The sequence below is a fragment of the Equus caballus genome, chromosome 12 (assembly GCF_041296265.1).
Source record: "Equus caballus isolate H_3958 breed thoroughbred chromosome 12, TB-T2T, whole genome shotgun sequence".
Classification (NCBI taxonomy): Eukaryota; Metazoa; Chordata; class Mammalia; order Perissodactyla; family Equidae; genus Equus; species Equus caballus.
This window is the reverse complement of record NC_091695.1, coordinates 14,889,552-14,902,658: the sequence shown is the minus strand read 5'-3', so window position 1 is coordinate 14,902,658 and position 13,107 is coordinate 14,889,552. Positions and strand designations below refer to the sequence as shown.

The 13,107-nt window shown below is 34.9% G+C and overlaps 1 pseudogene; it reads right to left on the bottom strand.

Moving 5' to 3' along the window:
• Positions 1-8,734: 8,734 nt before the first annotated feature.
• LOC138916942 (olfactory receptor 5W2-like) lies at positions 8,735-11,260 on the bottom strand (annotated as a pseudogene).
• Positions 11,261-13,107: the final 1,847 nt, after the last annotated feature.

The following is a 13,107-nucleotide window of genomic DNA, read 5'->3' as shown; positions in this document are numbered from 1 at the left end:
CCCTCTGACAGCTGCTGTGGTTCGGGGCAAATTATGGAGGATGTTCGGGACCTAAATGTAGGGATTCTTGTAGCACAGGCAGCAGAGAGGGAAGAAAAGGAGTATGACTACTGTGTGAGTCCCTCTGCTCTAATGGAATAGAATCCCCATGATCTATTCACCAGCAGATCAGACGTGTAAGTCACATGATAAAAGTCCTCATGTGTCCACAGTCCCGTGGCACCAGAGTCATGTCTGAGCTGTTTCTCCATCGCAATCCTTAGATTTGTAATGTTGTCTTAGTGTTTATTTTGATGCCTATTTCTCTTGAATGTCTCTGAAATCTGCCTCCCTTTGGTTTAAATGAGTTGGTTGTCCTTGGAAAGCCAATTGGATCCTATGTCCCACTGTTATATTTTACCCAAGCCAATTATTTTATATATAATGTCATTCATGACCTCCTCTGTTCTGTGTAAATATAAGGAAAGTTGACTTGAAGGTAGATGAAGGACAGAAAAAGACCATCTGAATAATGATCTCGTGATCACTGTGCAGGTCTCCAAACCCTTCATCTGGACTCATCTAAATATCTGTCTCTGTAGACACATTTTTAAAAACATCCTTTCCTTAAAAATGAAAATATCTTTAAAAAATGTTAAAGTATAGGTAAGAGATTAAAAACAAATATCTGACCATTTCCACAATCATTACTTGCATTTTGCCTGCCATTTATGTATTTGTCTTTAAAATAAATATATTGATAAATTAATTAAAATAGAGTTTGTGTAATATTTCATACCCTCCTTTGTCTTTATAACATGCTTTCAGTCAAAAAAGGATAAAAGTACTAAAAATATATATAAATTATAAATCAGAAACACAGCAATAAATGTTGTACCTCACTCAGATCTGCTGACTTCTTTGTTGCATGCAGTTCTGTCTGCAGGAGGGTTCAGCATTGTCTCCTGGCTGACCTGGATTATATATCTCTGTGTCTGGTCCCTGGATGATAAACACTCAATCTCTGAGGAACAAGGGACAGATAAAATAATATTGCTTATCATCTGTTATTTATTATAGGCTGGGTAATAGAGAAAGAAATCAGGACATTTTTTTAAAAATCTTACTTTTGTCCCTATCTACCTTATTGCTCAATGTTATACTTATTTAAAAACAGTAAAAGGACTACAGTAAATAGGAATCCTTTACTTGCAGCTCACCAATCCTTATACAGGTATTTCATGTTAATTCCAAAATGTTGGAAACAAATGCAAACCCATTCATGTTCACACACTTACACAGACACACATACACACACCCTCTTTCAACACATTCACAAAATAAAGATTTTTGTAAATATAGCAAAAACTTGACCATAATAACACTGCCTAGAAACAACTATATTTTGTTGTCTGTTAGGGAGTTTTTAATTTTTTTAAAAAAATTTGTCAGAAGAATATACTTTATATACATAAATGAACTTTATGGATAGAGGCAGTGCCTTCCTTTCTATTGAAGTACATCAATTTATTCAGTCTATCTTCTGTGAATGGCCACTTGCTTTACATAAAATCTTCATATCATAAAAACTCTGATACGAATAAAACTATACTTATGTACTTTATCATAGACAGGTCTTTCTTTAAAACAAATTTTAAGAAATGGCCGATAAGGCCAGAGATTTGACTTATATAGAATTAGGCCTTTTTATCATAGTCAGATATTTTATACTGTCTCATTATCACCACACATTATCATGTATGTTATATTATCACATATGTTCTCATTTGTCTCTAACAAACTCATTATATGATACAGAAATTAAAACCAAGAGATGATAAGTCAACTTCTAGGGTCTATTAGATATTAAATTTTGTTGAATCCATAGAAATTGTTTATAGTAGATTCCTGAAAACAGTCAATGAAACAAATTTCTCTTAAAAGATAACCACTTTAAATAGTCGAATAGAATGGTGTAGTGCGTTTATGATAAAGTGACACTTGAAAATTTCCAAAATGAATGATCCATAGATGCCAAGATTTCTGAAAGAACTTAGAGACTGTTCAAGTCCCACTTCTAAACCAAGGTAGGATCTCAATAGTATTGAGGGCAGAAGGGTTGTCACATTGGGAAGTAATCTGTTTTATGAATGTCAGCTATGCACTGGAACATAATTAATATTGGTATGAAGAGAAAATGAGTTGGAGGGTGGTCACATTGCACAATTTCAGGAAGCAAATAGAAAATAAAGAAATTGGTGTCCTTTGATGTTGTGCAATCTGACCGCTTTGGGGGATAATATCTGTATTGTTCATTTATTGAGTAAAATGTTTTCATGTCTGTGAATCATTGCTGCACGTTCACAGCATAGGCTGCTGTGTATTCTTAAAACGTCTACAGTTGATTAATTATCAAAAAATATACAATAATTACATACATTATCTGTACATCTTGGGTCTTAATGCAGCTAATTATTTGCCACAAACCCCTGGATGAAAAATTTTTGTAAATAAACAGCAAAAAGAGTAAAATGTGCAAGATGACCACTTTATGCATTCCAATACTTCAGGTAGTTTCATAGTCTGAAAAATCACCTTGATTAAACAGAAACATAGGTTTTACAGTTATTTTTGTTTACCTGTTTGTCTTTGTTGTGATGGAGTTTCTCCTTGCTTTCCATAAAGCTAGAATACTCTTCAGGCAAATTCATTTAAATTAGTATCTTAATTTTTAGCAAAGTGATTTTTCTGACACTTTTTAATGCCTTTTCATAATGTACTGCTATTCTTTGTATGATGATGCCGAGAGTAAAATATCAAATGGTCTCCTGTGGGAGATATTGTTGACGCAAATCTCAAAGCACATAAGTAATTGCTAGTAATTTTCCATCAAGTAAACATAAGAAAATGATGTACTTGTGGTACTAAGAGCTTCACTAACATTCTGTATTTCTCTGGTGCATATTTGAATGAAGCAGAGTGGTCCTTGGCCACCTTCTTCTGATTCCTTTTCATACTCATTTTCCTTCAGGTCTTCCCTGTCTCCAAGGATGCATATTTCTTCAGTCTACATTTTGTTTAGACAGGACATAGACTTTATCTTCATAAATATGGCTTCCCCTCCAGACCATGAACTATAACTCACACACCCCATTAAATCTGGAGCATGGTTAGTAATATCTTGCTGAAAATTTCATAATCTAAATTACTTCCCAAAGCATTTGTGTGTTAATAGAGAATGGCTTTCTTTAATTGGGTGAAGGGACTTAAGAGACAATTTAAGACATCAGAAACAAACAAGTACAAAAAAAATCTGTATCTACAGATTTTCTGGTATCTCTGATGCCCCTAAACATAATAGTATATAGGCAACTGACTACTTATAAACTCCTTCTTCCTGAAAGTTGTTGTCCAGCCCTGAGGCATGCCATTATCATGTAAGTTCATGTATGATAATGCTACAGAGGAAAACCAGGTTCACTAAGTCTCCCCATTTCAGGAAACAAGAAAAGTGTTGCCTGTGGATTATTAACATCTTTGTTCTATAAGCAAGTCAGCATTTTTTAGTAATATAAAGGATAATAATTTAAAGAAATACTCTATGAAAGTTGTATGCTTTATTAATTTTACAAGAATATCTTAAAAATGTATTGTATACAAGAAACTGCTAAAGATTGAAAATTAATAATAAAATCCTGCAGCTGCCTGTAATCTCAGATAAATAGCCTTTATGTTTGGAAAAAAATCTTTAAAATTTTATATATATACAATATTTTTAAAGCAAGAGAATTTTTGAAAATTAAAACATTCTGCATCCAAACCCTGACCAAAAAACAGAACACAATGAGCATTGCAGTGACTGTCTGTGGGCCTTAACACAAACTGGTGTCCAATATGATAGATGACCTGTATGTTTTAAAAAACGGTATAGAAGTGGGGCCGCCCCACAGCCAAGCAGTGCTCCACTTAGGCGGCCCAGGGCTTCGCCTGTTGGGATCCTGGGTGCAGACATGGCACTGTTCATCAAGCCATACTGAGGCAGCATCCCATGTAGCACAACCAGAGGGGCCTACACGTAGAATACACAACTACGTACTGGGGGGTTTTGGGGAGAAGAAGAGAAATAAATAAAAAAGAAGGAGATAGGCAACAGATGTTAGCTCAGGTGAAAATCTTAAAGTAAAAAAAATACAAATGGATACTCACACGTTAGACGTATTTTTTTTCAAAATAAAACCTATATAGAAGTGAAATCATTCAGTTTTTGTCCTTTTGATGGATAACTTGCAAGCAAGGGATATATCGGAGTATATGTGGAAGCCATTTGGTTTAAAACTAATTTGGCCTGACCTTGTTTTTTCCACAAAGTGCTGACATGGCCCGCTGAGCATGCATTGTATATCTGCTTTAAATGTTTACAATGTCCCAAAGCAAAGAATGATGCCCTTAAAGGAAAGGATGTAGCTTCCCCCCAATTTGGCATGAGTCTGAGGATAAGCATCTCTTCCCATAAGCTAAAGATTAATTAATGAATTTCTTTAACTCACCTTGTGATCACTGACCTGCTGTGCTTGCAAAGCCTGTTGTGATGGTAGTAAAAGAGATATTTTTGAATATGTGATTTATGTTCTCTGTTCTAAGGTGGTATATAACCAGTCTGTATAAACTTCTTCTTCCTTAGTGGAAAAAATAAGTTCTCCTGGGCTATAGTCTTCAAATTGGCTCATAATAAACTCACGCCAATTTTGATTTATAGATTGATTATGAATTATTTTCATCAACACTTTTATGTCTGGACTCTTTTTTTTTTTAAAGATTTTATTTTTCCTCTTTCTCCCCAAAGGCCCCTGGTACATAGTTGTATATATTTTTAGTTGTGGATCCTTCTAGTTTTGGCGTATGGGATGCCGCCTCAGCATGGCTTGATGAGCGGTGCCATGTCCACACCCAGGATCCGAACCAGCGGAATCCTGGGCTGCTGCAGTGGAGTGCACAAACTTAATCCCTCAGCCATGGAGCCAGCCCAAATGTCTGGATGGTTTTACTTGTTATTATGTGTGAGAAATTCCTCCATGCTGTTGCATGTGGTGATAATTCATTCATTCTCTTTGCTGAGTAGTGTCCCCATTAACAAACATACAATAATTTGCCAAATTCCAAATAATGACACATTTTTGTACAAGCTTTGGTGTACATACTCACTCATTTTTATTGGATATAAAACTAGAAATGAAATTTTAGGGCCAGCTATAATAGATCCTGCCATACAGTTTTGCAAAGTTAAGTGTCATCAGTGTGTGAGAGCTGAATTTGTTCCACATTCACACAAGTACTTGACATTAATATTGTGAATCTTTTCATTTTAGCTACTCTTTAGGTAAGTCACGGTACAGCATTGAGATTTTAATTTTTATTTACCTGAATGGTAATAACTGTATAAAGATTTCTCTGAAGTGTCTGTTGATGTCTTAATGCAGAAAGGGGGGCAAGTTAGAAGAGCTGTCTTACAAGCATTTCATCTTCCACAGCTCACACCTGTACCTGATATCACTGTTGTGATTCAGATCAAATCAGTCTAGAGATACAATGCAATTCTTTTGCATGAAGATGAAGTCACTCTTAGTTTTGTTTGTTTGTTTGTTTTTAAATATCTCCAATAGTGGGGCTAGGTTTACACAGCAGGAGAATCATAGATGTAGGGACAGATATTGGCAATGGGAAAGGACCTTAGAGATACTGTAGTGTGAGGCCCTCCTTTACAGAAGGGGGCTGAGGTGTAGCAAGGAAGAGTGATATGTGAAACACCACAGTTTTTAGAGTTGCGTAGGACACCTGGTTCATAGCGTATTTCTAGAGAGGAATTACCAAAGAGGTTAAAAGTTATTGCTTCTGGCTTTAACATGCAGCCTCCTATATACAAAGTCACTGAGCTTACTACTGCTGTATTCTAATAAATGTAGTCATACAGCCTACCACCAGTATGCATCTATCTGTCGACAGTGTTACATGATGTTGTATTTGGATGTAGGACCCTAGTGTATCATCACTATGTCATTATTATCTTTAGAGACAGATTTCAGCGCCAAGTCTAAAGGAAAGGAGTCCAGATATAGAAACATGTGTATTATATCAACCCACTTCATACATTCATTGGCAATCTATTTGGACAATAATAGTTTCCTTCAGTCCCTGGTGGAAGTGTGAGAACACTGTGATGTAATAATGCAGAGAGTGGACGAAAATGGTGAAAATTGAAGTAGATGATCTAGAATAGACCAAAGGTTTTGACATTCTATTTTCCCTATTTCTGTAGAATCCCAACATGGAACAGTTTGTTCAGGCCATTGGCTCCAAGTTTCTGTTTAGCCATGAATAAGGGGGAGTAGAATACATGACCACAAAATATGCCAATTTGGAGTGTGGATTATTTCAAGTTGAAAACAAGCAAGACCCAATACACTAAGGAGTGTTGTTTACCTTTCCTGTACTGCCTAGAAGAATTTAGATAGAGGATCTGAACCGGGAGAGAGGTGATACCAAAGATAACTTTTGATCAGAAAGATTTCTCTGCATGGCATGGCAAACATTCGTGTACAAAACACTTGCTCTTCTCATCTACCTGTGAATTGTCTTCCCCTCTTTGAACCCCAAGTCCCCTACCACCTTCTCCTCAGCTCAGGATGGCATATAAATCTCAATTGCTTGACTGTCTTTGGGTTTTGTGTCTTTGGGGATTCCATAGGTATGAGATTTGTTTTTCTCCAGTTAACCTATCTTATGTCAATTTAATTATTACATCAGCCAAAGAACCTAGAAGGGAAAAAGGGGAGAGTTTTCTGCCACTCCATGAATCTACTATGCAATATTCCAGTAAATGACTTTTCGAACTCTAATTGCATAAATTCAGGAACATAGAGTCAACAATTAATCAAATTGCTTTTTCCTATTTTTAGACATACATTTATTGAGCTTTTGATACCTCATTTACTGGTTTTAAAATTCCCTTCTTGTTCATACTTATTAGATGTGATTAAAGGGGAAAATAAGCAGATCACTTTGATCTTTACATGATATTACTATCAAATATCATATGAATCGGAGATGTCATGGATATAGCTTCTGAATCAGTGGCAATCCACTGAACTTTTGTTTAGACTTTAATATATTTTAAACAATGTTTTCTACCATGTTGCTGCTATTAAGAAAGATTCACAAAAGTGTATCAGTAAATTGAGAAAATATGGCATAGGTAGAAACCCTTACAACAATTTTTATATGATATCATTAACCATAGATTTTTTCAACAACTATGTTTTCCCCTAATTTGTCACTATATCCCACAAATACCACCTTGAATAGCAGAGGAGGCTCTTGGTCTTTACTTCCATTTTGAAGTGCTTTCACACAGGGTATTTATAATTCCCTAAGGGGTGAAATTCTGATGGATAAGTAAGAATGTTATTGAATCTTGTGTGGTCCTCCAGATATGTATTTATGTTTTCTGCACAAGCTGCTTCCAGTGCTTTGACATCAGAAATCTTAAGGAAAGACAGATGAAGCAGAGCACATCAAGAAGTAGGCATATGAATGCTTTTTACTCCCTGGGTAATTAAAATGTCTATAGATTTATTACTTTAGCATCCACAATCACTTTATGTACTTTCTTAAAAGCTACAATATATATATACACAGGATACATATCATATTGCTCACTTAATTTGTTCTGACCGATATCTAATAAACAGTGAAAAATGTTGAGCATGCAGTTTTTATTCTCTATTTGTTTTTCCATTTTGTGTTCCAGATACATTGCAGGGACTGGATTAACAGGGATGATACACTCAGCCTTGAGCAACAATGCTTACAGTCTCATATTGGAGTCAATGGTCTAATCAACAGAATGAGATAAAAACGATGCTTTGAGGTAAATATTATTAATAAACCACAAATAGAACATTTCACCACGACTAAGAAGGGGGAAAAGGGGAAGGAAAGCTGAGTGGAAGTGACTGAGTTGAGAATTTCAACTCAAGGATGTATTTTATCAGGACCCTCCACTCCGCTCTCTAGCCTTCCCGTGTTGGACTTCATATCCTCAAAGAAGGTGTTGTCTGCCCACTTCAAGATCTCTAATTCCCAGCCTCTCTGTCTAGAATCCTTTTTATCGTCACCATCCATTGCATCTGTGTTCATTGTTTAGATCTGAAACTGAATTTTAAAGGATATTTTCTTTATTGCACACTAGGTTGAGACATTTTGCTTGAACATAGAGTATCTTGCCATTTTACTTCTGGGTCACGTACAGTTTATTATAAATTATTTGTAGGATTCATTAATTAATGTTTTCCATTTCCACTACATTATGGTATTATTAGTAAAGAAACTACTAGATTCACCATCAAATACAAATCATTTGCACTCATACCAGGTGCATTATAAACTCTAATAGCTCTTATAATAATTAAATTAACACATAAAGCAAACATCAAACACATGAAAAATTGGCACACTAAAATGGAGATTGGAAAGTTTTCCAAAAATAGAGAGCACCTTATTTAAATTGAAGGCATATAATAAATTATAGCATATTTAGGAATCTCCAAAATATTGGTATCAATATGCTTAGTAAAATACTTATTGTATTCATTAAGGTGTTTGAAACAATGTTATAGTATAACTTAAATTATTTGAAAAACACAGGGGTATGTTTGTGGGTCTATATGTATACAAATACGTGTTTATTAATAGTATACACCTATTTACTTACAAACCAAATTTTATATTTTAGTTTTCTTAGGGACTCTTTCATATGCTTGCTCTGTAGGTTATAAATCAGTGTATTTGACATCAGAATCACAAGGATGTAAAACAATTAGGTCATTTTGTTTTGATCCAGGGAGAAAGAAGAGCATAGTTCTCTGGAAAATTACAACAGCAGTCAAGTCAGAGGTGCAGGTAGAAAAAGCTTTGAACCTCTCCTCAGCAGAGTGGAGCTTCAAGACTGATAGGATAATATACCAATAAGAGACAAGAACACCTGAAATGGTGCTCAGCTCAACGAAGCTGAAAGGTTAAATATCACTAATTCATTGACCTGAGTATCTGAGCAAGAGAGAAATAGGAGAGGAGGGATATAACAGAAGAAATGGTTCATCTCATTTACCCACAAAACATAAGTGGAATGTTAATGTTGTGTATATCAAAGCATCTGTCATTCCCACCAGATACATTCCAGCCATGAATAGGGAGCACAGCTTGCTGGACGTGTTGAGTATATAGCGTAAGTTGTTGCTAATGACCCTGTACCTATCAAATGCCATTATTGCCAGGAGTAGACACTCAGAATCTGCAAAAATACAGAAGATGAAGAATTGCAGAGCAGAGCCAATGACGGGAATTTATTTTCTTGGCAAATAAGTCCACCAGAATCTTGGGGCTCAATTGCTGTGGAATACTAGAGGTCACACAAAAGAGGTGGCTGTTGATAATTTTTTATTCTGAGTATATATATATCATTCCTGAAACATGTGATTCATCTTGGCTTCTGTCACCCAATGTCAAGTAGTAGATTTGAATAAAGTGAAAGCTCATTTTAGATCCAAAATAGTATAAAAGAATAAACAAAGTTAGTTAGAAATGGCCAGAAGATACTGGGCAATACATATTTGACAAAAAGGATCACATTTATTGCGTTACTCAAGAAATAGAATTGATTTTATCACTGACAATGATATTACATATAAGTTACTAAATGAGAATTTTAATGGTATTGTTTCTGGTGTATGGCATCTTTAGTGTTTACTGAAACATGAAAGACGTTTTATTGAACTATTCTATCACTCTTCCCTACCTGTTTGCTAGAGCGTTTATAACCCATTTGGATGACTGACCTTTGCCAAAAGACAAATCCCCTGACAAGTCAAAGAGAAGTGATAAAAAGAAGTGGGGGACTGGCACTGTGACCAAGTGGTTAAAGTTTCACACACTCTATGTCAGTGACCCAGGGTTCACGGGTTTGGATCCCAGGTGCAGACCTACTCTACTCATCAGCCATGCTGTGGCAGGGTCCCACATGCAAAGGAGAGGAAGACTGGCACAGATGTTAACTCAGGGCAAATCTTCCTCAAAAACAAAAAGTGGAAAAAACAGGCTATACTGCATAAATTTGCATCTCTTTGGATTTTAAGTTGACTTTTCCATTCCAATAATAATGGGAGGAGGAAAAATAAATGTCCCTGATACGTAGGATTCCATTTTTTCTTTAAGTATGAATTATGATTGTATGTGTGTATGTTGATATATGAAAATCTGAGTGTGGATGGTGATCTGATTTTTTTTCTGGACTTAAATATTATGGCTTATAGTCCATTTGGACCTGGATTTACATATATTAGTATTCATAATGTGTTATCTCTAATATTATTTGAAAAAGACAAAAAAATCTTAAACTTACATATACAATATCACTTACACAGTGATACAAAGTAATGATTTACTTATAGACCTTGATTAAAATATTAGTAAAAATCTTTCACCTTATTCACATGATAAATGAGGTCAATAAATTTCATGAAGGTCTAACAAAGAAATATTATTGTTTGGCTATTCAGTTACAGAGTTTAACAAAGTAAGCAGGTATAAAATGATTCATTTCCAAATTCCTTAATACTTAAAATTGCTAATTTTTCAAAATAATAAGGTTTTCCCCTCATATTCTTTAAACGTATCCATTTGAAACCCTACCTGAAGTGAGTAAGACTTTCTGTTCTTATCTCTGGTAAATGAACAACAGGCAGATTGTGTTTTATTTCTGCCTGGTGACTGTTGAGACTTAAATCTCTAAACCCTCTGCCTTCTCTCTTCTGTGTTATGAGAATGTAATCAACCAGATTTCTGGTTCTGTGTTTTCTCCTGTGAATGGTGCAACAACTTTAGCAAAAGCTGAACTTTTAAGTCTTCATTTTTTCACCAAATTCATCAATGATAAAATTTATCAGAATTTATTATAATGCTGTGAAAGAGGACTTGAGTGGAGCCATATTCAAACAGAACCTGAGCCAGCATTTCAGAGGAATTGCCTTGCACATGCTATTTTCTTTATCTTCCAAACTGGACCAATTCCCTAGCATTCCAAGAAATCAGTAAGGGCAAAAATTTGTTTGTAAGGACTGATGAAATTGGACTTTGCTAATAACCAAATTGCTAACCAATCAATGATGTACAAATCTAGCCTCACCTCATCTAGCTCCAATGAACTCTTCTTTAGTACAACTTACCTCATCTTCTTGCCAAGAAAACCCTGAACCCCTATCCTGTAATCAGAACATTATTTGAGTTTCTACCTAAGGCAATGCTCCCTGAATTGCATTTTTTTGATTCCAAGATAAATGCCTCTCTGTTTCTCATTTGACCCTTTATTTTTAGGTTAAGACTGTAATATTTCATGACTGCCAGGAATCTTCACCCTCCACCAGTAAAACTAGATGTTAAATAATGATCAAAGATCCTATACTTACATGATTTACATCTCCTTTCATTTGTCATACCGTGCCTTCCATTTCTGAAGCAATCTCATTCACCTCCCATTAATAAATTTGGCAACCTTATGTATTACTTCTTTCATTAGTACTTACCTGATTCTTGTCCCTCAAGTACATGTCAATCACTCTCATTTCAATGATTTTTTTTGACTGTATTCCATCCACTACACCTAGTACATTCTTTATTAAATTATGAATTTTATTTATATTTGTGACTTTCTACATTCCCACAATCCTTAGTATAACTATTTGCATAAGTAATGACTCAGTACATTTGTATTGTTAAATAGTCCCCCATTGTTATACTGGTGGATATTCAACAAAGAGTAGAAATAAACGATCTTTGAGGCGCTTTCTACTAATATAGTAATATACCCAAAGGCAACCTTTTATAAAAAAAATGTGTTCAGATTATGCTTTCAAAGAAAAGAAGGCAAAGAAAGTCTCTTTAGTTCCAAAATACTTTTGTGTAGTACTTTGAAAATTGGAAGGTATTAGAGTGAATTTTGCATTTACTGAAATCCTCCCATACAGCTACCAAGATAATAGTCCACCCTCCTGGAATATTGCTCAACCATGTTGATCCCTGACATGATTGGACTCTTTCATTGGGACAGAAGTCTAAATTCGGTTTTCTCATCATTCTTCCTATAAAATGTCCCTACTCTCCTTCTATAAATGTGTTTTTTTTAAGCACTTCTTCATTCAGCACTAGATTGTGAGGTATGGATTTAAATATAGACCATTGTTGAGCTCTAACATTTTGTCTTTTCCTTACATTATTTAACTTATCTCCAGATATATCATATTTCAAATGTTATCTTGTGTTTCCTAAATTGTTAGAGACAATACAACTTAATTATAGAGACAAGAAAAGTGAGATCAGAAGGAATCACTAAACTTATGGAGTTTCATAGGCATTATATTTTTCTACTCCAAAAAACTTGCTCTTAATAGGTTCCTGCTACAGTGTAAAGAGCTCGAAGGCATTATGCTAAATGAGATGTTAGACAGAAAAAGACAAATACTGAATGATATCTCTTATACATGGAATCTAAAAAACCCAAACTCATAGAGACAGAGACTAGAATGGTGGTTAACAGGGGTGGGCTGTGGGGAATTGAGGAGAACTGGTTCAAAGGGTAAAAATGTGCAGTCATAAGATTAATAAGTTCTGGAGGTCTAACACACAGCATAATGATTATAGTTAATAATACTGTATTATATCCTACAAACTTGCTAAGAGACTAGATCTTAAAGGTTCACACCACAGAAAAGAAATGATAATTGTGTGATATGATGAAAGTGGTAGCTTATAATATGGTGGTAATCATATTGCAATATATAAATGTATCAAATCAACACATAATTGTAGGGCAGTAGAATTTTCTACCCCAAAATGTGTCTCTTTGGCTTGATTATTTTTAAAAACAAAAAAACTCAGGAAGAAACTTTGATCTCCCCATGAACTGCCTAAAAGAATTTAAGACAGAAGGCCTGTTCCAAGAAGGAACTAATACCACAATTAATTGTAGTATAGTGTGAACCTGGTATGACAGATATAGAGAAATCTATCCATCAAGGCCCA